Raw genomic sequence first — 23,401 nt, 5'->3', positions numbered from 1 at the left:
GCTCTGAGCTCCGAAAGCAACAAAGTTTCAATTATAGAAGCTAAACAAACCCCAGATACCTGCTTTCAGCAGGCCATGGCCTCAGAGCTGGAGTGAGCAGGAGCCCAGCTCTTAGCTCTAGTGACAGCAACAAAATTTCAATTATAGAAGGTAAATAAATCCCAGAATAAAAAAATGAAAAAGAAAAAAAGGAGAGGCTGGGAGATTCAGTTGCTGGCCAGCCTGAAAACAGCCCTCAGCCCCTCACCCAGACTAGCCAGACACCCCAGTGGGGACCCCCACCCTGAAGGGGGTGTGACCAGCTGCATATAGACATCAGCCCCTCACCCAGGCTGGCCAGGCACCCAAGCAGGACCCCCACCCTGATCCGGGACACTTTTCAGGGCAAACCAGCTGGCCCCCACCCGTGCACCAGGCCTCTATCCTATATAGTAAAAGGGTAATATGCAAACTGACCCTAACAGCAGAAAGACTGGGAATGACTGGTCACTGTGAAACACACTGACCACCAGGGGGCAGACGCTCAATGCAGGAGCTGCCCTCTGGTGGTCAGTGTGCTCCCACATGGGGGAGCTTTGCTCAGTCACAAGTCAGGCTGATGGCGGCCAGTACAGCGGTGGTGGTGGGAGCCTCTTCTGCCTTCTCAGCAGCGCTAAGGATGTCCGACTGCAGCTTAGGTCTGCTCTCCGCTGGCAAGTGGACATCCCCCGAGGGCTGCTAGGCTGCCAGAGGGATGTCTGATTGCCAGTTTAGGCCCAATCCCACGGGGAGTAGGCCTAAGCCAGCAGGTGGTCATCCCCCAAGGGGTTCCAGACTGCGAGAGGGCACAGGCCGGGCTGTGGGACTCCCCCTCCCCGCAAGAGTGCACAAATTTTTGTGCACCGGGCCTCTAGTGATATTATATTAGTTTCAGGTGTACAAAATCTGAATTTTGTTTTCAGCTCTTTGTAAACAGGGCAGAGAACCCATACATCTGGTGCTAGGAATTTACCAGAATAACTTTGACATAATAACTTGAGTATTTCTGTAAACTGTTAATAAGCACATGTTAGTTTGCTTTGTCATAATGGAAATAAAGAACCAATAATTCAAAAAAAGGGTGAATAGTAGTCTATAGAGCCCAATCACTCACATGAATCCAAACTTTTTAAAATGAGAAACATATGGACTATGGGTAAAACAGTGGATGTCTTCGGCATCAATAGAGAACAGTGATGGTGAACATTTTGAGCTCGTTGTGTCAGCATTTTGAAAAGCCCTAACTTAACTCTGGTGCCATGTCACATTAGAAATTTTTTGATATTTGCAACGATAGTAAAACAAAGACATATTTTTGATATTTTTTATATATATTTAAATGCCATTTAACAAAGAGAAATCAACCAAAAAAATGAGTTCGCATGTCACCTCTGACACGTGTGTCATAGGTTCATCATCACTGATCTAGAAGAACAAGGATTAGGAAGGATATATGTTAAGACCTGTTCCTTCAAGCTTCTTTTGGAACACCTGTTGTCATCCTTGAAGGAGTGCTCCATGAAGATTGCAATGGCTTCCTTTTCACAGGCTGTGTGTGGGTCCAGCAGTTCCTGCAGAGTGTCTGTGGGGAAGCTCACTCTCTGGACCATCTGCTCGCTGTAGTGGTTGGCTCCCTTCTGCATTGCTGCTGAATTCTCATGCTGAGCCAGAGTTCTCACTGCATTTTCCAAACAAGGCACTGCTCCACTGTTGATGGCATCCACATAGGCCTTTGCCAAGGTCCCCAACCCTGAATGACACAAGATATTTAAGGAATGGCAGGAAGTTCTCACTCACTGTTTTACAAGCTTTAGAGATCAGTATTTTTAAAATATCAACTATTTATTGAAATGAAGATTTCTGTTTTCTTTTTTTTTTCTCTCCTTCCCATCTTTCTTCTTCTCCTCATTCTTGTCTCCTCCTCCTTTATATACTACTAGTGGCCCAGTGCATAAAATTCATGTATGGAGGGGAGGATCCCTCAGCCCAGCCTGCACCCACTCTAATTGTGGACCCCTCAGGGGATGTCTAACTGTCCAACCGGCGGTTGGACACCCCTCTCACAATCTTGGACCAGTGGCTCCTAACCATTCACCTGCCTGCCTGCCTAATATCCCCTAACATCTCTGCCTGCCTGCCTTATTGCCCCTAACCTCTGTGCCTACCTGCCTGATTGCCTCTAACTGCCCTCCCTTGCTGTCCTAATCTCACCCCCAACTGCCCTCCCCTACTGTTCTTACCTTGCCCCCAATGGCCCTCCCCTGCCAGACTGATCTGGCCCCTAAGTGCCCTCCTCTGCCGGACTGATCTCACCCCCAACTGCCCTCCTCTGCTGGCCAATTTGGTTCTGATTGGTCAGTTTCTATGCCAGTCAGAGTCAAAAGCTCCACCTTCTATGCAGACATTGCCTCCTTACATTCACCCAGATTTCGTTCTGATTGGTCAGTTTCTATGCCAGTCAGCGTATCTGGGCCTATCAATGGGGCCTGATCAGAAAGGTAGGGCTTATCAGCAGACCCGGTGGAGGCCTGGTGAGAAACTGAGGCACAGCTGTGGCCAGACTGGGATAGAAAGAGAGGCAAGTCCTGATCAACTGCTGCCACAGAGGCTATGGATTAGACCCTGCCTCTATCTCTGCAGGCCTCTCTCTGGGCCTTATCAACAGGCCTCTGGCAATCAGTGCTGAGTCAGCATGGGCGGCGGCCCCTGTCAGTGCTGGGTTACCACGGCAGCCGAGCATTGACTTCTGATCTAGTGATTCCTAATGGTCCTTTGGATCCTGGCTCTTTATTTCATATATACTAGAGGCCTGGTGCACTGCAGGGGAGAACCTCAGCCTGGCTGAGCCCTCTCACAGTCCGGGACCTCTTGCTCCTTTCCCCCTGCCTGCCTGCTGCTCCTTACTGCTTGGCTCCCTGCTTTTTAGCACTGCCTTGGACGTGGGAGAGGCTCCCGCCACCACCTCTATGCTCCCCAGCCATGAGCTCAGCTTCTGGCTGAGAAGCACTCCCCCTGTGGGAGCGCACTGACCAGCAGGGGGCAGTTCCTGCATTGAACTTCTGCTCCCTGGTCGTCAATGCATGTCATAGCAACCAGTTGTTCTGCAGTTTGGTCGATTTGCATATTAGTCTTTTATTATATAAGACTAGAGGCCCGGTGCACAAAAATTTCTGCTCTCGGGTGCCGGGAGCCGGTCCATCCTTGCTGTTTCAGGGGACCTGGCATATATGGCATATTGTTCTTAATATGTTTGCTCACCTTCTTGGCACTATGTGTTTTAACCAAGGTCACCTCTCTGAGAAAGGTTGTTTCCCCAGGTAGGGATTTTCCCCTGAAGTTAGGGAGCGAATAAAACCCCTTAACTAAGTGCCAGGTGGGTAATTAATCACTTTAACTACGAACAATCATGCTTAAGCTACATAATCTTTATTCCCTGGAATGGAGATAAGAAACGCCCTAACCTTTGGAATAGAGATTGATAGGATTGGAATCAACTGGTATAAACACAGATGTAACAAGACAACAGGACACAGAACCTAGACACAGAACCTACACAGAACCTGGAGACAGAAGAACTTCGCTGGAGAGAACATGGCAAAAGATCCTGGACAGAAACTGGAAACGACCTAGAGACAGAACCTAGCGAGAGAACATGGCAAAAGATCCTGGACAGAAACTGGCCACAGAACCTAGAGACAGAACCTGGATAGAACATGGCAAGAGAACCTGACTAGAACCTGGTGACTGAACCTGGCTGGAGAACCTAGCCAGAACCTGGCTGAAGAACCTGGCTACAGAATCTGGTGACCAAACCTGGCTGGGGAACCTGGGGAACCTGGCTGGAGAACCTAGCAAGATAACGTGGACACAGAACCTGGCTGGAGAGCTTAACCAGAGCTTCGCTGGAGATCCTGACCAGAACTTGGCTAGAGATCCTGGCTAGGCTGCTGATCAACTGAACGCTGTCCCCATGTCATTTCTTCTTCGCCGACTCCTTCCACACCTTTGGGGACCCCTGGACCTGCTGGGGTTGGACCCCAGCACTCGGGGGGGGAGAGGGGGCCCCACAGCCCAGCCTGTGCCCTCTCGCAGTCTGGGACCCCTCGGGAGATAACGACCTGCTGGCTTAGGCCTGCTCCTGGGTGGCAGAGGGAAGGCCCAATCCCTAGGTGCAGCCCCTGGTCGGGCTCAGAGCAGGGCCGATTGGGGAGTTGGGGCGCCGCCCCCTGTCAAGCACAGAGCAGGGCGGATTGGGAGGCTGCAATGCCACCCTCAGTCACGCTCAGGGTGGAGCCGATTGGGGGGTTGGGGCACCACCCCCTGTCACACTCAAGGCAGGGTCGATGGGGAGGTTGCGGTGCCTACCCTTGTCACGCACAGAGCAGGGCCAATCAGGGGGTTGGGGCGCTGTGCCCTGTCACGCACAGAGCAGGGCCCATTAGGGGGTTGGGGCTCCATACCCTGTCACCCACAGAGCAGAACCCATCAGGGGGTTGGGGAGCTCCCCCCCTGTCATGCATAGAGCAGGGCCGATCCGGTGGTTGAGGAGCTCCCCCCTGTCACTCACAGAGTAGGACCCATAGGGGAGTTGGGGCACCGCCCCCTGTCACACACAGAGCAGGGCGGACCAGGGGGTTGGGGGGCCGACACTGTCACACCCAGAGCAGGGCCAATGGGGAGGTTATGGCTCTACCCCATCACCCACAGAGCAGGGCCGATCAGTGGGTTGGGGCGCTGCCACTCTCACACTCAGGGCAGGGATTGGGCCTACACCAGTAGTCAGACATCCCTCTCGTAATCTGGGATTGCTCTGCCCACACTGCAGCCACTGCTACTGCCTCAGCCACTGCCTGCCCAAGATCCATGGCTGTGGGGAGAGGGCCCGCGCCCATGCCCAGCAGAGAATCAGCTGGGAGGGAGTCTCTATGCTGGCAGTGGGGCCAAGGACCGGTCCCTGGACCCCGCCAAGTGGGCCCAGCTGCTGAGGAGCCTGGATAAGAAGCTGGGCAAGCTAAGCAGCCAGAGGAGGAGCAAAAGGAGGGAGAAGGAGATGTGAGCCGGCTCTCACACCCTCCAGCCTTGTCTTTGCAAATGCAAGTGGGAGCAAGCGGCTGTCCATGGTGCTTTCTGTGCCTTATAGCTGCTCTGGTGATGTGACCAGGGCTGCATGAGCAAGCCAGGGGCCTCTTGGAGGGTGTGGGTCCTTGGGCCCAGCGTGCCATGCCTTGCGCTGGGGTGGGGGCGGGCTGCAGTGGCTGTTCTCTGGACCTTCTGGGGAGAGCCGCCCCAGGTCTCAGTTTTGCTGGCACCAGGGCCCCCTGGGGCTCTCCGAGGTCCCTCGCCAACTGCCTTAAGAGAACCTTTAAGAGAGTTTCCAGGAGTCCGGGTTGTGGCCTGGCCTGCAACACGGCCCTCCCGCCCTCTGATCGCCATGGTGGGGGTCCATGGCTGCTGCCTGGCCTGCGCTCCGGCCCTCCTGCCCTCTGATCGCCATGGCGGTCCGGGGTTGCTGCCTGGCCTGCGCCCTGCCTCCTGCCCTTTGATTGGCATGGTGGGGGTCCAGGGTTGCTGCCTGGCCTGCGCTCCAGCCCTCCTGCCCTCCAATTTCCATGGCGATCAGGGCCACAGGCCAGCCAGCAACCCCAGCTTTCCCATGGGGATCACCCGCTGAGGGGTGGGGAAAGGCAGGCGTTGCCCACCCCCCAAATCTTGCCTGCCGCCTGGGTTGCCAATCACCTTTCTTCAGTCCTTCCCCTTTCACCTCTTATTATTGCCAGTATGCAAATTAACCGCCATCTTGGCTGTCGGTTAATTTGCATATCTTGCTGATTAGCCAATGGGAAGGGTAGCGGTCGTACGCCAATTACCATGTTTCTGTTTTATTAGATAGGATTAGTACATCGTTTTGGTCATTTTGAATATTTGTTTTTTTAGATTTTTTGGTTGTTTTTTAAATATGTTTTTATTTTTTTAGAGAGAGAGGAAGGAATCGAGAGAAACATCAATGAGAAAAAAACATGATTGGCTGTCTCCTGCACGCCCCCTACTGACAGACAATCCAGGCATGTGCCCTGACCTGGAATCTAACAAGTGACCTTTAGGTGCTTGAGTCCAACCACTGGGGGTGCAGCCCTGACAGAATGTTTGCCTTTTCATTTGTATTTTTCTATTGCTTTATTTGAAACAGACTGTCCTTACTCCCTTTCCCACCAAATCTGGATCCACCCTTTTATAGGGTGTCCCAAAATTCACGCAAGATTGATTTGCGCCAAAACCGGTTTGGCTCAGTGGATGGAGCGTTGGCCTGCGGACTGAAAGGTCCCAGGTTCAATTCCGGTCAAGGGCATGTACCTGGGTTGCAGGCACATCCCCAGTGGGAGATGTGCAGGAGGCAGCTGATCGATGTTTCTCTCCCATCGATGTTTCTGGCTATCTATCTCTCTCCCTTCCTCTCTGTAAAAAATCAATAAAATATATTTTAAAAAAAAAGATTGATTTGCAATTGAATTGAGTTGCAAATCTTGCATGAATTTTGGGACAACCTATATAAGCAAGAAACCAACTATATGTAATAGAAGAATAGTGAGTTCATCTGGGTTATAAAATCAAGAATTTTATACACATTGTTTTTTATTTCTTTGCTTATTGTTGTCTTGCTAATGAAATGAAATTATGTTGAACAAAAATAATTGAACAAGTGAAAAAGTTTAAGGACAGGAGATTAAAAAACATGCCTTTTTCTTCACAAAACTACCCTGCTGTCCCTTGGCTCACATTCAGCCTGCTGCTCTCTATTCATTGAGGGTTCAGGAAACACAAGCCACCTGAGGAGGAACCAACCTGGAATTCTGAGGACAGGTGTGGAGGAACCTCAACTTTCCTCCCAGGTCACCTGCTCTCCTGCCTCAGTTAAAAAAAAGAAAAGAAAAGAAAAGAAAAAGAGGGTGCAGGGAGATCCAATTTTTCAGTTCTCAAAGAAGCACATGGCATTTTGATTTGGACTCTTATCAACCCGACCCCTAGTTTCTTGGCTGTAATATCTGGCATGACTTTCAGCTTTTAAAGAGAACAGTCAATATCTGGATGAGCCAGATGCAGGAGGAACACGTGAGGAAAGAGCTAGGACAGCTGAGAACTTGTCCTCTGTTCTTGGCACTGGAGAGCAGAGGGGCAGTGGGAGGCTAGTACTGGGCCTGGCTACCAGCAGCTCAGAGTCGCTGTTTGGATCAGAGGCCTCTTTGTGAAGCGACCAGCCCCCATCCACCTTGTCTCCAGGGTGAGCTGCCCCTCTGAAACCCTCCCAGGGCTACACAAACAGCCCTCCATTGTGGGGGTGAGGGAGGAAAGCATCCTCCCTCAAATGTGAAAAAGGGCTAAACCCTTCATGGGATTGATGGAGTAAATCACGTCCACTTGCAGAGGCTCCTGATGGAGTCTCTCCCCGTCCATCTCCCTGTCCCTGCTCAAACTGTCCCTGACCACCACCACACCACCTCCCCACTCCCACCCCCCACCTCCAGGTATTGGAGAAACTGGGAGAAATGGTGGTCCTTAATTTACATACAATTTAAATCTTAAGAGATTGACACAGATTCTTTTTGTTTTAGCAATACTTAATATTCCAAAGGTAGCACAAAGCTCTATTATCTATTTATCTATCTATCATCTACCTATCTATCTGTCTACTTATATAAAAACAATGGGTAATGTTAGTCACATAGGGAGGAACAGCGACCAGTGGAAGGAAATCATTCCTACAGGGGTTGTCTTGGCAAAGGCTGCTCCCCCTAGCTGTTTCCCGGAGTTGTTTCCTGTAAGGGCTGAGTTTGAGGCAGGAACGCACCCTGGGAGCATGGAGGCAGATCTTTCTAAAGTGTGAACCTGGAGTCCCAGCAACAACAACAACAGCATCACAGACATTCTAGAAAACTGGGATCTTAAGCCAGCAAAAGGAATGACATTTCAATTTTATTTTTTTATTATTTTGTTAGCTTTTTTTTGCTTTTATATTTGTTTTCCCTTTTGTTGTTTCTTGCTTTTTTTTCTTTCTTCTTTCTTTGTTCTCCTTTTTTTTGTTTGTTCCTTTATTTCCTACTTCTGTTAACATTATTTTTTCAACCACGTGAACAACAGACATGTGAGCAGCGCGCTCTTGTTCAGGGAGAATCAGCGACATGAGCAGCCTGCCTTGAGCCTAAGAGCAGCAGCCTCATGTGCCCTGCCTCTGTCCAAGGAGTAGCAGCTGTGTGAGCAGCTTGCTTCCGCGTCTGAAGAGCAGCAACCACACAAGCAGTCAGACATGTCTGAGGAGCAGCAGCCGCACAAGCAGTCTTCTTATGTCTGAGGAGCGGCAGGCCTGCGCAGCCTGCCCCCATCCAAGGAGCAGCAGCTGTGCACAGCTTGCACCCTGCACTAGTCCGAGGAACAGAAGCTGCACAAGCATCTTGCCCTCGCCTGAGCAGCAGCAGGCACACGAGCAGCGTGCCCAATCCAAGGAATAGCACCTGTGTGAGCAGCCTGCCACAGTCTGAGGAGCAGCAGTTCTGCGAGCGGCCCGGCCCCATTCGAGGAGCAGCATCAGCCCACCCCAGTATGAGGAACAGCAACCACAAGAGCACACCACCCACATCTGAGGAGTGGCAGCTCTAAACAGCATGCACCAGTCCAAGGAGCAGATCCACAATAGCCTGCACCTGTCAGATGAGCAGCAGCTAGTCCTAGGAGCAGTAGCCCCACCAGCAGCCCACCACATCAGAGGAACAACAGCAGCATGCAACCAGCCCCCATCCAAGGAACAGCAGCCTCGTGATCAGCACATCCTCTGTCTGAGGAACAGCACCTGTGTGTGAAGCCTCCCACCACCAGCCAGAGGAGCCACCACAGCACTGAACAGCGCCCACCACAGGAGCTCCTGCCAACTGGGAGCAGCTGCTACAACAACCACCAGAGGACCAACCACAGCCCGAGGAGCCACTGCCACCCAAGGAGCAGCCCCTGAATAATTCAAGATCTAGATATGTCGGTGAGATCAAACAAGGGTAGACAAAGAAACCCCCAAAAGAAAGAAAAGGAGGACTCGCCAGAAAAGCAGCTAAGTGAAACCAAGGCATGCAGCATGACAGAAAAAGAATTATGATAACGGGTCCCAGAGTATATAAACTGGATGGAGAAAAAAATCAACAACTTATGCAAGAAGCAAGAAGAAACAGATGAAAAAATCACTAAATTATGTAAGAACCAAGAAGAAATGAAGAGTGATATAGCTGCAATAAAAAACACCATTGAAAGTTTCAACAGTAGACTAGGAAAAGCAGAGGACCGAATTAACGAATTAAAGACAGGGAAACAAAACACACCCAAACTGAACTGCAATTGGAGAAAAAAATTAAAAGAAAGAAGGAGAGCCTAAGGGAGCTATGGGACAACATGAAACAAAACAACATATGAATAATAGGGGTGCCAAAACAACAGAAAGAGGAAGAAGACTTAGAAAACCTATTTGAAGAAATAATATCAGAAAACTTCCCTGAGGTGGGGAAGAAAAAAAGTCACACAAGCACAGAGAGTCCAAAACAAGGTGAACCCAAAAAGACCCACACCAAGACACATCATAATTACCATGACAAATGTTCAGGACAAAGAGAGAATCTTACAGGCTGCAAGAGAGAGACGGAAAGTTACATACAAGGAATCTCCCATTAGATTATCAAATGATTTCTCAACAGAAACACACCAGGCCAGAAAAGAATGGACAGAAATTTACAAAGTGATGCAAAGCAAAGGACTGAATCCAAGAATACTCTATCCAGCAAGGCTATCATTCAAAATTGAAGGGGAAATAAGAAGCTTCACAGACAAAAAAAGACTGAGGGAGTTTATCACCACCAAGCCAGCAATGCAAGAAATGCTAAAGGAATTGGTGTAAAAAGAAGAAATAAAAATCTCAGAAAGAAAACAGCAACAAAAAATAGAAATGGCTACAAACAAGTACCTTTCAATAATAACTTTAAACGTAAATGGACTAAATGCTCCAATCAAAAGATATCGAGTGGCTGAATGAATAAAACAACATGACCCATACATTTGCTGTCTACAAGAAACCCACCTCAGAAGAAGGGACTCACACAGATTGAAAGTGAAGGGATGAAAAAATATCTTTCAGGCAAATGGAAAGGAAAAGAAAGCTGGTGTAGCAATACTTATATCTGACAAAATTGACCTGAAAGTGAAGGCCGTAACAAGAGATAAGGGAAGCCACTTTATAATACTAAAGAGATCAATACAACAAGAGGATATAACCCTAACAAACATATATGCACCCAATGCAGGAGAACCCAAATACATAAAAATAACTCCTGGAAGATATCAAGGGAGAGATCGACAACAATACAATCATAGTAGGGGACTTTAATACACCACTGACATCACTGGATAAATCCTTTAGACAAAAAATCGGCAAAGAAACAGCAATCCTAAATGACTCACTAGATCAGATGGACCTAATTGACATCTTCAGAACATTTCACCCCAAAGCCACGAAATATACATTCTTCTCAAGTGCTCATTGGACATTTCCAAAAATAGACCACATATTGGTTCACAAAAAAAGCCTCCCCAATTCAAGAAGATTGAAATCATACCAAGCATCTTCTCAGACCACGATGGAATAATATTAAAAATAAACAACAATAAAAACAACTCAAAATACTCAAACACTTTGAAGCTGAATAGCATGTTATTAAATATTGATTGGGTTACAAATGAGATCAAAGAAGAAATTAAAAACATCCTGGAAACTAATGACAATGTGCCGGGGTCCAATCCCAGCAGGTCCAGGGGTCCCCAAAGGCATGGACGGAGTCGGCGAAGAAGGAATGGCACGGAGGCAGCGTTCAGTTGATCAGCAGCCTAGCCAGGATCTCCAGCCAGGATCTTCAGCCAAGTTCTGGTCTGGATCTCCAGAGAGGTTCTGCTTAGGATCTCCAGCCAGGTTCTGTGTCCATGTTCTCTTGCTAGGTTCTCCAGACAGGTTCTGTCCAGGTTCTCCAGCCAGGTTCAGTCACCAGGTTCTAGTCAGGTTCTCTTGCCATATTTCTGTAGTCAGGTTCAGTCCAGGATCCCCCGCCATGTTCTCTCCAGCGAAGTTCCTCTGTCTGCAGGTTCTGTGTAGGTTCTGTCCTCCTGGCTCTCTTCTGAGTTCTGTCTCTCGAGTTCTGTCTTCTAAATTCTGTGTCTTGCTGTCTATTTACATCTGTATTTATACCAGTTGATTCAATCCTATCAATCTCTATTCCAAAGGTTAGGGCGTTTCTTATCTCCATTCCAGAGAGTAAAGATTATGTAGCTTAAGCATGATTGTTCGTAGTTAAAGTGATTAATTACCCGCCTGGCACTTAGTTGAGGGGTTTTATTCCCTCCCTAACTTCAGGGGAAAATCCCTACCTGGGGAAACAACCTTTCTCAGAGAGGTGACCTTGGTTAAAACACAGCGCCAAGAAGGTGTGCAAACAAGTTAAGAACAGTATGCCATATATGCCAGGTCCCTTGAAACAGCAAGGATGGACCAGCTCCCGTCAACAATGAAAACACAACAATCCAAAACCTATGGGACACAATGAAAGCAGTCCTGAGAGGGAAGTTTATAGCTCTATAGGCCTATCTCAACAAACAAGAAAAAATGGTAGTTAATCATCTAAATTTACATCTCAAAGAATTAGAAAGAGAGCAACAAGAAAAGCCCAGAGTGAGCAGAAGGAAGGAGATAATAAAGATTAGAGCAGAAATAAATGACATAGAGAACAAAAAAGCAATACATAAAATCAATGAAAACAAGAGCTGGTTCTTTGAAAGAATAAACAAGATTGATGAACCTCTAGCCAGGCTCACCAAGAAGCAAAGAGAGAGGACCCAAATAAACAAAATCAGAAACGATAGAGGCAGAATAACAACAGACCCCAGAGAAATACAAATGATTGTTAAAAAAAATACTATGGACAACTCTACTCCAACAAACTAGACAACTTGTAGGAAATGGACATATTCCTAGAAAAATACAACATTCCAAAAGTCAATCAGGAAGAATATAAAAATCTCAATAGGCCAATAACTATGAAAGAAATTGGAGCAGTCATCAAAAAGCTTCCAGCAAAAAAAAGCCCAGGACCAGATAGCTTCACAGGGGAGTTTTACCAAACATTCAAGGAAGAACTAAAACCTATCCTCCTCAGACTACTACAAAAAATTCAAGAGGAAGGAACACTTCCAAGCTCATTCTATGAAGCCAGCATCAACCTAATACCAAAACCAGGTAAAGACGACACAATGAAAGAGAATTATAGGCCAATATCCCTCATGAACATAGATGCCAAAATCTTCAACAAAATCTTAGCAAATCGGATCCAGCAGTACATCAGGAAGATCATACACCATGACCAAGTAGGTTTTATCCCAGGGATGCAAGGATGGTATAATATCCGCAAATCAATAAACGTGATACATCACATAAACAAATTGAAAGAAAAAAAACACACATAGTCTTATCAATTGATGCAGAAAAAGTGTTTGACAAAATTTAACACCCATTTTGATAAAAACTCTCAGAAAGGTGGGAATAGAAGAATCATACCTCAACATAATAAAAGCCACATATGACAAACCCACAGCCAACATCATACTCAATGGACAAAAACTAACACCATTTCCCCTAAGAACAGGAACAAGACAGGGATGCCCACTCTCACCACTCCTATTCGACATAGTACTGGAAGTATTAGCCATTGCAATTTGACAAGAAGAATAAATAAAAGGCATCCAAATTGGAAAAGAGAAAGTAAAACTGTCCTTATTTGCAGATGACATAATATTATACATACAAAACCCTAGAGACTCCATCAAAAAACTATTAGACTTAATAAATAAATTCCGCAATGTAGCAGGATATAAAATTAACGCCAAAAAATCTATGCCATTTCTATACACCAATAGTGAACTTACAGAAAGAGAGACTAAAAAAACAATCCCTTTTACCATTGCACCAAGAAAATTAAGCTACCTAGGAATAAATTTAACTAAAGAGGTAAAAGACCTCTACTCAGAAAACTACAGGACATTGAAAAAAGAGATAGAGGAAGAGATAAACAAATGGAAAAACATACCATGTTCTTGGATTGGTAGAATCAACGTCATTAAAATGTCCATACTACCCAAAGCAATCTATAAATTCAATGCCCTTCCCATTAAAATACCAACGGCATACTTCACAGATCTAGAACAAACTCTCCAAAAATTCATCTGGAATAAAAATAATACCTCGAATAGCTGCAGCGATCCTAAGAAAGAACAAAGTAGGTGGGATCTCAATACCATATATCAAGCTGTATTACAAAGTCACTGTTCTCAAAACTGCCTGGTACTGGCACAAGAACAGACATATAGATCAATAGAATAGAATAGAGAGCCCAGAAATCGGGCCGAACCAATATGCTCAATTAATATTTGACAAAGGAGGCAAATACAATGGAGTCAAGATAGTCTCTTCAATAAATGGTGTTGGGAAAATTGTACAGATACATGCAAGAAAATGAAACTAGACCATCAACTTACATCATTCACAAAAATAAACTCAAAATGGATAAAAGTCTTAAATATATGATGGGACACCATAAAAATACTAGAAGAATACAAAGGCAACATAATCTCAAACATATGCCAAAGCAATTTCTTCACTGATACAGCTCCTAGGGCATTGGAAACTAAAGAGAAAATAACCAAATGGGACTACATCAAAATAAAAACTTCTGCACAGCAAAAGGAACCATCAACAAAACAACAAGAAAGCCCACTGCATGGGAGAACATATTTGCCAATGTCATCACCGATAAGGGTTTAATCTCCAATATTTATAGGGAAGTCATACAACTTAACAAAAGGAAGATAAACAATCCAATCAAAAAATGGGCAAAGAACCTAAATAGACACCTTTCAAAAGAGGACATTCAGAAACCCAAGAGACATATGAAAACATGTTCAAAGTCACTAATCATCTGAGAAATGCAAATCAAAACAACAATGAGGCACCATCTCACACCTGTCAGAATGGCTATCATCAACAAATCAACAAAGGACAAGTGCTGGAGAAGATGTGGAGAAAAAGGAACACTCGTGCACTGCTGGTGAGAATGCAGACTGGTGCAGCTACTATGAAAGACAGTATGGAGTTTCCTCAAAAAGTTAAAAATGGAACTCTCATTTGACCCAGTGATCCCACTTCTAGGAATATATCCCAAGAAAACAGAAACACCAATCTGAAAGGATATATGCACCCCTATGTTCATAGCAGATTTTCAACACAAAAGCTGGCCCTTGGTGGTCAGTGTGCTCCCACAGCCAACTTCCTGTTGTTGGATAACGTCCTACAGTCCCTTGCCCAGGCTGCCAACCTCCCATGTCCCTTCCCTCCAGCCAGCCCACCTCCCTTCACTGTTTCCCCTGGACAACCTCTGCAGTCCTGATTGTCCCTGAATGCCTGCGAGGTACCCCACCTTTGTACAAATTCATGCACCGGGCCTCTAGTATTGAATAATTCAATTTCATGTTCACTGATCAACTGTTAGAAATAACTATAAGATCTAATAGTGCTTGTTTTCCAGGCATTGTTTCTAACATGTGGTCCATACAAGAACCATCTCAGAATATTCTGTAATCCTTGCTGAGAAGTCAAGGCTTGGGGTAGTTTTCACCATCTCCTCAGATGACAGACTCTCCTGAGGAATAGTTTGAAACCAACTACCTCCATATAAGACAACTATTTCATTTTACTTCTTTATTTGAACTTACCAGCTTTTGGATTGGGTATTCCAGTTTACTTGCATTTAAAATAAATGTTTTTATTAAATCATCTATTCTAACCAAAATTTTAAATATTCAGTTCAAGAAATAAACTCTACAATTCCTCCTGCTTATACCCACTATGATGAAAACAGTAAAGTAGGGCCTCACCCAGCTGTGGGACTCTGGCACATCTGGGCACACCCTAAAACATGCTGGCTACTGCCTCTCTTCCTTGTCAGCCTAAAAGTAAGGAATAATGTCCTTTGATTCCAATGAAATGAATTCATGCACCCATTAATTTATCTGGGTCCAGTAATGATTTGACCTATTGTGTGTTTTTTAATCTTTATTGTTGAAAGTATTACATAGATCCCTCTTTTCCACTTTGACCCCTTCTATCCTGCACCTCCCTCTCACCCAGGCTTTCACCACACTACTTTCTGTGTCAACACATATATAAAGACAAGTTATTTGGTTAATCACTTCCTATCCACCCACCCCGACCTTCCTCTGAGATTCCATAGTCTATTCTGTTTACATGTTTCTGAATCTATTTTCTTCATCAGTTTATTATGTTCTTTAGATTCCACATGAGTGAGATCATGTGACACTTGTCTTTCTCTGTTTTATTGTGTGCTTTTAAAAAATATTTTTATTGATTTTAGAGAGGAAGGGAGAGGGAGAGAGAGATAGAAACATCAATGATGAGAGAGAATTATTGATCTGCTGCCTCCTGCATGCCCCCACTGGGGATTGAGCCCACAACCTGGGCCATATGATCTTGACTGGAACCTGGGACCCTTCAGTCCTCAGGCCAATGCTCTATCCACTGAGTCAAACTGGCTAGGGTTGTCCTTTAATATTTTGAGAAGGAGCCACATTCTTCATCTCTTCATCTTCCTTTCAATGTCTCCCCTCTCCTGCTCTGGGATTCACTAAACCTGTTCTCCTTAAGGTCAAAGATCACATTTATTTCTCTTTCTCTGAGAGGCAGGCCTTCCCTGACCACCCTCTATATAAACTCATCTAATATACATATACTATGCATGCTGCTTATTTGCTTTCTGTATTGTCTGTCTCCCCCCACTAGGACAGAGTTTCATGAGACAGGAATTGGTATCCATTTTGTTCACCACTTGATACTGAACATATAGAGCAGTGCCCAGCACATGGTAGGTGCTCAGAGAATATATGCAGTTAACAAGAAAACAAATCACTCTGGAACTCTAGGTATCTTCTCTGGTCACTCCTCATCTCCTGCATGTCCCATTCTGCCTCAACTTTCCCCCAGTATGTTAACCTTCTCAAGGCTCCATCATCAGTGGTTTGTTTGTTTTTCTCATTAGAATCATTTTATGCATCACATGGTCAAGGTTGTTTTAAAGTTCATTTATAGATCAATATAATAATGTACATAAGGAATCTGTACCAGGCCTTGACACACTAGGCTAAATACTTACCTTTTAGAAACATACAAAATGTAGGTGTTATGCCCAGATTTCAAGATCCCCAAAAGCCCACCAGGGAGCCAGCTGAGTCTGATGCAAAAGCATAAGAGTCTTTAATCGAGCTAGCTCAGCTCCCCCACCTCGCCAACGCAGCGGCAGGAAGCAGAGAGAGAGAACTCTGTATGGAGAGAGGTTTTATAGGGGGCTGGAAGGGGAGGAGAAAGGACTGTTGGCCCTGCTGATTGGCCAGGCACAAGTTGGTATCTCGTTACACAGGATGTGGTCATATCTATGGCGACTTCCCTTGATTGTCATTGGTTAGTTTAAAGAAGTCCTGGGTGTGGCTAGCAGAGGCTTGGGCTTCCAGGAAGAAGCCTTGCCGAGCACATAGCCAAGGTAAGATGGAGGGTGTAGCCCTTACCCTGGGGCAAGATGGAGGCTGTAGTCCTCGCCCTTTCAGTAGGAAACTGATATATGCTCTCCAGGAGTGTAAAGGTAATATGCAAATAACCTCTGTAACTGTTAGATATGACTTCAGGATCTTGTGTTGTACTAAGTTATTCCTCTGGGTTACAGCTCACCATGGCCTCTGGATACACCATGATGGATCCCATCTGTCTGGTGGAAAATCAGAATAATCAGCTGACAGTAAATCCAACTGCACTGGAGATTCTAGACAAGATCTTTCAACCTGTGGTGGTGGTGGCTATTGCAGGTCTGTATTGGGCAGGAAAATCCTACCTGATGAACCGCCTGGCAGGACAGAACCATGTTGAGTATTGTTCTGGGGACAGGGCCATTTGCTTGGAGACCGTGATAACAGAGGCTGATCATGCCTCTCTCGAGGTCATCTTAAAAAAGAGCCTCATTCCTCTCAGTGAAGAAAACTTTTAAGTTTCATTGCTAGATTTATAACTTCAACCTCATCTGTCTACAAAATCTCGCTCATAAAGAGTTCCCTAGCCCTATCAAAGATCCACCCATTAGTGAGCTCAGCTCCAGAAAGTATTCCCTTCCTTTCTCTTACATTACTTCTGCTCTAAACTCTAGCATACAAATATTGTCAATAGTTGCTGTTTTTAAAAAGGGATAGGAGGTAAAGCAAATAGCAGTATATTCTGTATTCCCATATTTCAATAGGGCTACCATCCAATTGTTTGCTTCATTTCATAGCAAAACTTTGATGAATTCTCTCTCTCTCTCTCTCTCTCTCTCTCTCTCGACAACTTGTTTTACCTCCCAAAGCTGAGACCAATGACCTCCAATTATACCCTGCCTTTCTTTGCTGGGGTAATGTGAACTTCAGATTACTATGGATTAGTCAGAAAATAATCAAACACTATTACATGTGGAAGAATACAGACCACCTCAGGCTTTATATTCTGTCTGTGGAATATACTCTGGATGTAGAAATTGAATGGCTTCAGGCATGCTGACTCAACCTCCCCTAGGTATTTTATCATGTTCATTTTCATTCTTCATTGAAGGAGACATTGGAATATGGCAGACGGTCAAAATCCTGGACTGTGGGACAAGATATATCATCAGTGGGGTCCTTGGCATATACCTCATACTCTCTCCCACTGTGTGTTTAATTTCTGCCTTTGGAAAGAGGATCTAGAACAATCTCCCGGGTCCTTTCTGTTTTCCCCTCCATTTTGTCCCCACTTGAAGCAGTTAGCAAAGAACTCATCATTTTTTAGAAGAGAAAAAAATTGGGAAAAATACAAGGGTAAAGGGGAGGAAAAAAATCCAACAAAAGCTGATGTATTATCCAGGTCCTGGCAGGACTCAGATGACCTACTCAGGGGTACTGAAGAGCATTTAATGGAAGATGATTTACAAGGGCATAAGAACAGCACAAAGACCCAATGTGGGATAAGGATGCATACAGAGAGTGGCAATAGCAATGGCCAGGTAGACTCTAAAACTACTACAGCAGATGAGGCAAGCAAAAGTGGATAACAGAATGTGGCAAAGACCGGAGATATGGTATGGAAGGGTGTGTGGCCGAAGGTATAGAAACAGAGGACATCGTGGCTCACTAGGAAGAAAGTGAGGAGAACATATGTCTGACCTCTCGTCTCCTTTTAATACCTCCCACTGGTTGAAATCCACCAGAACCTGAAGGACAAGGGAGCTCTTCAGGGTCAGAAAATAATATAAAAGTCAAGCCATGGCTGGGGTGGGGGTCGGGGGCGCAATTGGTTGGAGAATGGTCCTGTACATCAAAAGGTTACAGGTTTGATTCTGGTTGAGGGCACATACCTAGGTTGCAGGTTCAGTCCCAAGTTAGTGTGTGTACAACAGGCAGCAAATCAATGTTTCCCTCTCTCATGTCAAATTTTATCTATCTATCTATCTATCTATCTATCTATCTATCTATCTATCTATTATCTATCTATCATCTCACTTCCTCTCTCTAAATCAATAAACATGTCCTTGGATGAGGATTAACTATATATATATATATATATACACATATACTCACACACACACACACACACACACACACATACACATAAAAGTCAGTAGAGGTTATATTAGTTCTGAAATGTGACATAAGTTGAACTACAAATGATAGAATGAGGTAAATAGAGGACACAAAGTGTGTATTGAGATGGTCCTCAATATGTACAAATATTGGATAGGTTGTTCTTGCTGAAATGAAAGCAACCTTTCTCCCAGCCTGGCACTCACATTCTGACAAGTTTAACCAATGTAACCTATGGGCAGCCTGGACTATCTGCTGTTACTCTATAATACTTTCTCCTTTTCCTTTGCAGGATTCTGTCTGGGCTCCACAGTGAGGTCTGAACCCAAGGGCATCTGGATGTGGTGTGTACCCCACCCCTCCAAACCCAACCACACTCTGGTCCTTCTGGACACTGAGGGCCTGGGCCATGTGGAAAAGGTAAGGCAAAGAATTTTTTGTTCTTGATACTCCACTTACATTTTAATTTGCCACCTCAACTTTCATGATGTTTTTCTCTAAGCTACAAATTCAATTAGGAATAATGAGGCAAACTTCTATTTTGTAGAACTTACTTTCTTGGTAAACTCAATACTTTGATTAAGAATAGATCTTTTTATTTTTACACTGGGGCAACAAGTACAAGTTAAATACTTATTGGACAGCTGCATTCAGGGCTTTGTGTTAGGTACTACAGATATGGCAGTGAATGAAGCAAAGACCAAGAGCATAGTTGAGAATTAAGTAATATGCAGTGTTATCAGGGATATAAAAATTGGGATCCTAATATAGTCATTCCCAGAGGAAATTATAATCCATGGGACCTACTAGTTAAATTGTAAGAGATTAATAAAGTTGGAGGTAGGACCCATGAAAATGGATTACAGTGAAGTAATCTACTTAAAAATCTCCAGAAAAGCTTCAGCTACACCAGGAATATGTTATTTTTTAAAGAAGAATTTTGTACTGACTTCTCTAAAAATGTGAGTTAGACAAACAAAAAGCACTATTATGGGATAATATAAGTATTTTGTATTTATAGTGTTACTTGCAATTCAATCTTTTCTCCTTATTTATGTTAGTGTGAGTCTAAGTTGAAAGTAGCACTAATGCACCTTTGGCTTCCATTACTGAGAAGGAAAAAAAAAAGATGTGGAGGGAGAATGAATTTATAAAATCTAAATTTAAAAAGCTTCTAGTTGTGGGGATAGTTTCCTTCCCTCGGGGGCTAACAGTCCTGCCCCTCTGGTGTATATAAGCATATATCTAATTTACTATAATTTTATTGGTGAACTCACTGATTTGCTCAGTCCTATAAGATTGGGGAAGGCTTGATCCAGTCCATCTTCCACGATTGCTTCTGCAGTTCAGGTAAAAAGCTACAGTGACCGCATTTCAAATGTGTTAGCTCTTGCCATCTGGGGTGATTTTCTTGGTGTGATTTACAAAGTTCTGTCAGTAAAGGAGTGCTTGAGTTGAAGAGGAATCTGATTCAAAGACACATCCTGTGTAACTGAAGCTTTGACCAATAAATACTTTCTTGATCTCTACTTCCCAGTATAGTGAGTACTTGAGTCCGTCATCCATGTACTGGGACCTAGGTGAGAAAAACCTTTGATTTAAGCTGGCTGGGTTACTAACCTTGGACTGTAAGAGATGGTTTTGAGTGTACAATTTATAATATACAAACCTAACTTTTAAAACAGTTTTTGAACTAGTCAGTTGTAATTGCAGCTCAATACCCTTGTTCTGTTTTTTTTTTAAAGGAAGTAGTAGACCTAGGGAAATCCAAATCTGATGTATTACTACAGCATTAGAAGAGGGCGCAAGGGCACTCTTTGACACCAAGGTCTTTTGATAAATGAGGTTTTATCACACTTCTTCAAGAACTACAGTCTTCAATTGTGCATTCCAATTCTCCACATACTAAATGCTAAATAGTTTTTTAAATGAGCTCTTCACTGATATATTTCCAATGCCCTTCTAAGTTCCAGGTTTGCTTATAAATGAGAGCCTCTTTTGTATTATATAACAGCAATATTTGCCATGTTATTTTCCCAAAGTCATCCAATGAAACTACAAAATGGAACTGGAAAATATTCAGTAGGTCAAGGAAAAAAATGACAAAAGGTTTTACTCAAATGTTTTAATCACATTTATCATTGACATCTCTTTGAAGAAAAGTAAAATTTGTTTTTTGCCTAAATGATGAAGATTTGTGGTTTTTTTTTAAAAAGTAGATAATATTTAAAATGGCATTATGATAATTCTGTCAATGAACTTGTACTTTTAACAATAGATCTGGATTGTTATCCTTGGCTTACTGTGTTTTTTTTTAAAAAAATACACCGATGACTTTGAATAACTAAGGATTCCATTAAGTTAGCATTTGCCGGGAGCCGGCCCATGCTTGCTGTTTCAAGGGACCTGGCATATATGGCATACTGTTCTTAATATGTTTGCTCACCTTCTTGGCACCATGTGTTTTAACCAAGGTCTCTGAGAAAGGTTGTTTCCCCAGGTAGGGATTTTCCCCTGAAGTTAGGGAGGGAATAAAAACCCTTAACTAAGTGCCAGGTGGGTAATTAATCACTTTAACTACAAACAATCATGCTTAAGCTGCATAATCTTTACTCCCTGGAATGGAGATAAGAAACACCCTAACCTTTGTAATAGAGATTGATAGGATTGAATCAACTGGTATAAATACAGATGTAACAAGACAGAAAGAGACAGAATTCAGAAGACAGAACCTACACAGAACGTTCTCTAGAGACAGAAGAACTTCGCTGGAGAGAACATGGCAAAAGATCCTGGACAGAAACTGGCCTCAGAACCTAGACACAGAACCTAGCGAGAGAACATGGCAAAAGATCCTGGACTGAACCTGACTAGAACCTGGTGACTGAACCTGGCTGGAGAACCTGGACAGAACCTGTCTGGAGAACCTAGCAAGGGAACATGGCTACAGAACCTCGCTGGAGATCCAAAGCAGAACCTCTCTGGAGATCCAGACCAGAACTTGGCTGGAGATCCGGGTTAGAGATCCTGGCTAGGCTGCTGATCAACTGAACACTGTCTCCGTGTGATTGCTTCTTTGCCGACTCCGTCCACACCTTTGGGGACCCCTGGACCTGCTGGGGTTGGACCCCGGCAAGCATTTTATTTGGATTAAAAAAAACCCAACAAATTAGCCAGTCTGTTTTTCTTCTATGCTTAATTAGAAGTGAAGGGTAGAGGCCCTCCAGAGTCAGAAGTTCATTTAAAGATCCCTTTCTTAAAGGATGTCTCATGGTCTCAGGTTTTTCATGCATTTACTTTTTTAAGTACCTGCTCAGTCACTTCAGGTCAAATGCTTGGAGTAGTATTTCCACATTGGAGTTCGTCAAGCTTAAAGTTTTTACTAGTTCCTAGCATTTGAGACACTAAGGCTGTTGCAGAGAGAGTACAATTTGTATATCACATGGCACTAGAAGGCTTCATGGTTTCCGACTGAAATAAAAGTCAGCTTCTGTAGCTTCCCACCATTGTTCCACTTGTTTTAGATCACTTATTAATTGTGCTCACTGCAGGTTTTATTTTCATTGTTGTTTATGTGATGATAAACATAATACTGGAATTTGAATTGAGCCATAAGACACAATTTAATATGAACTCATAGCTACCAAGCTTGTTTTTGTGAAACAAACAAACAAACAAACAAACAAACAAACAAAAAACAGACTAAAACCTAAGTAAGTCTAGTTTTAGGTGTGATTTGTATGTTAGTGATGGATTATATTGTAAGATGAGAGATAAATTGGAAAAATGTGTCTGTTGAGAGAAAGACATTTATACGCTTAAACCTTGCATTACTGTGTTCACATTTAGAAAACAGGCATCATCTACAGTTTGGCTTTGAGAATTTTTCTCTCATTAATTTTATAGTAAATGTATTTTTTAAAAAAAAACTCTAAGATTTTCATTTTATTTTTACATCTTTAAAGTAAAATTTTGATTAAAATGGTAGTTTTTTGCCCTGGCTGATATGACTAAATGGTTAGAGTGTTGGCCTGTGAACTGAAGGGTTGAAGTTTCAATTTCCTGTCAAGAGCACGTACCTGGGTTGCAAGTTCAATTCCAGTCCCGAGGAAGGGGGAAGCAGGTGGCAACCAATGGATATGTCTCTCTCACATCTCTCTCTCTCTCTCTCTCTCTCTCTCTCTCTCTCTCTCTCTTCCTCTCTCCCTTCTTTCCTCCCTCCATTTCATTCATTCCACTCTCTCTAAAAAATCAATAGAAAAAGTATCCTCAAGTGAGTATTAGCCAAAAAAACCCCTATTTTTTAATTTTTAGTTTTCATTTTCAAAAATAAAAACAAATAAAAAAAAACAATAGACATCTAAGTCCCCTACTGTAAAGCACTTTCTAGGGAAACCCTAAGAATGACTCATAAATCTTTGCCCTGGCCGTGCTTCTAAGCAGCATGTTTATCTACAACAGCATGAACCACATCAACTACCAGGCCCTGGAGCAGCTGCAGTATCCTTCCAGGAACCCAACCACCATGTGCCATGAAGGCTACAGGAATGTAACTGAGACTATTTTTGTCGTTGTTGTTTCCTCGTGTCAATAATCATGGTTGAGTGAAAAG

The 23,401-nt window shown here is 43.9% G+C and overlaps 1 protein-coding gene and 1 pseudogene across 3 annotated transcripts in view; one reads left to right on the top strand and one right to left on the bottom strand.

The window, feature by feature from the left end:
- The window catches only part of LOC132230859 (guanylate-binding protein 6-like), a 349,236-nt gene that overhangs the window by 22,011 nt on the left and 303,824 nt on the right, over positions 1-23,401 (bottom strand). The gene's annotated exons all lie outside the window — the stretch shown is intronic.
- LOC132230858 (guanylate-binding protein 5-like) overlaps positions 16,874-23,401 on the top strand; it is a 153,685-nt pseudogene continuing 147,157 nt past the window's right edge.

The sequence above is a fragment of the Myotis daubentonii genome, chromosome 3 (genome assembly GCF_963259705.1).
Source record: "Myotis daubentonii chromosome 3, mMyoDau2.1, whole genome shotgun sequence".
Classification (NCBI taxonomy): domain Eukaryota; kingdom Metazoa; phylum Chordata; class Mammalia; order Chiroptera; family Vespertilionidae; genus Myotis; species Myotis daubentonii.
This window is presented reverse-complemented; position numbering and strand designations above follow the sequence as displayed.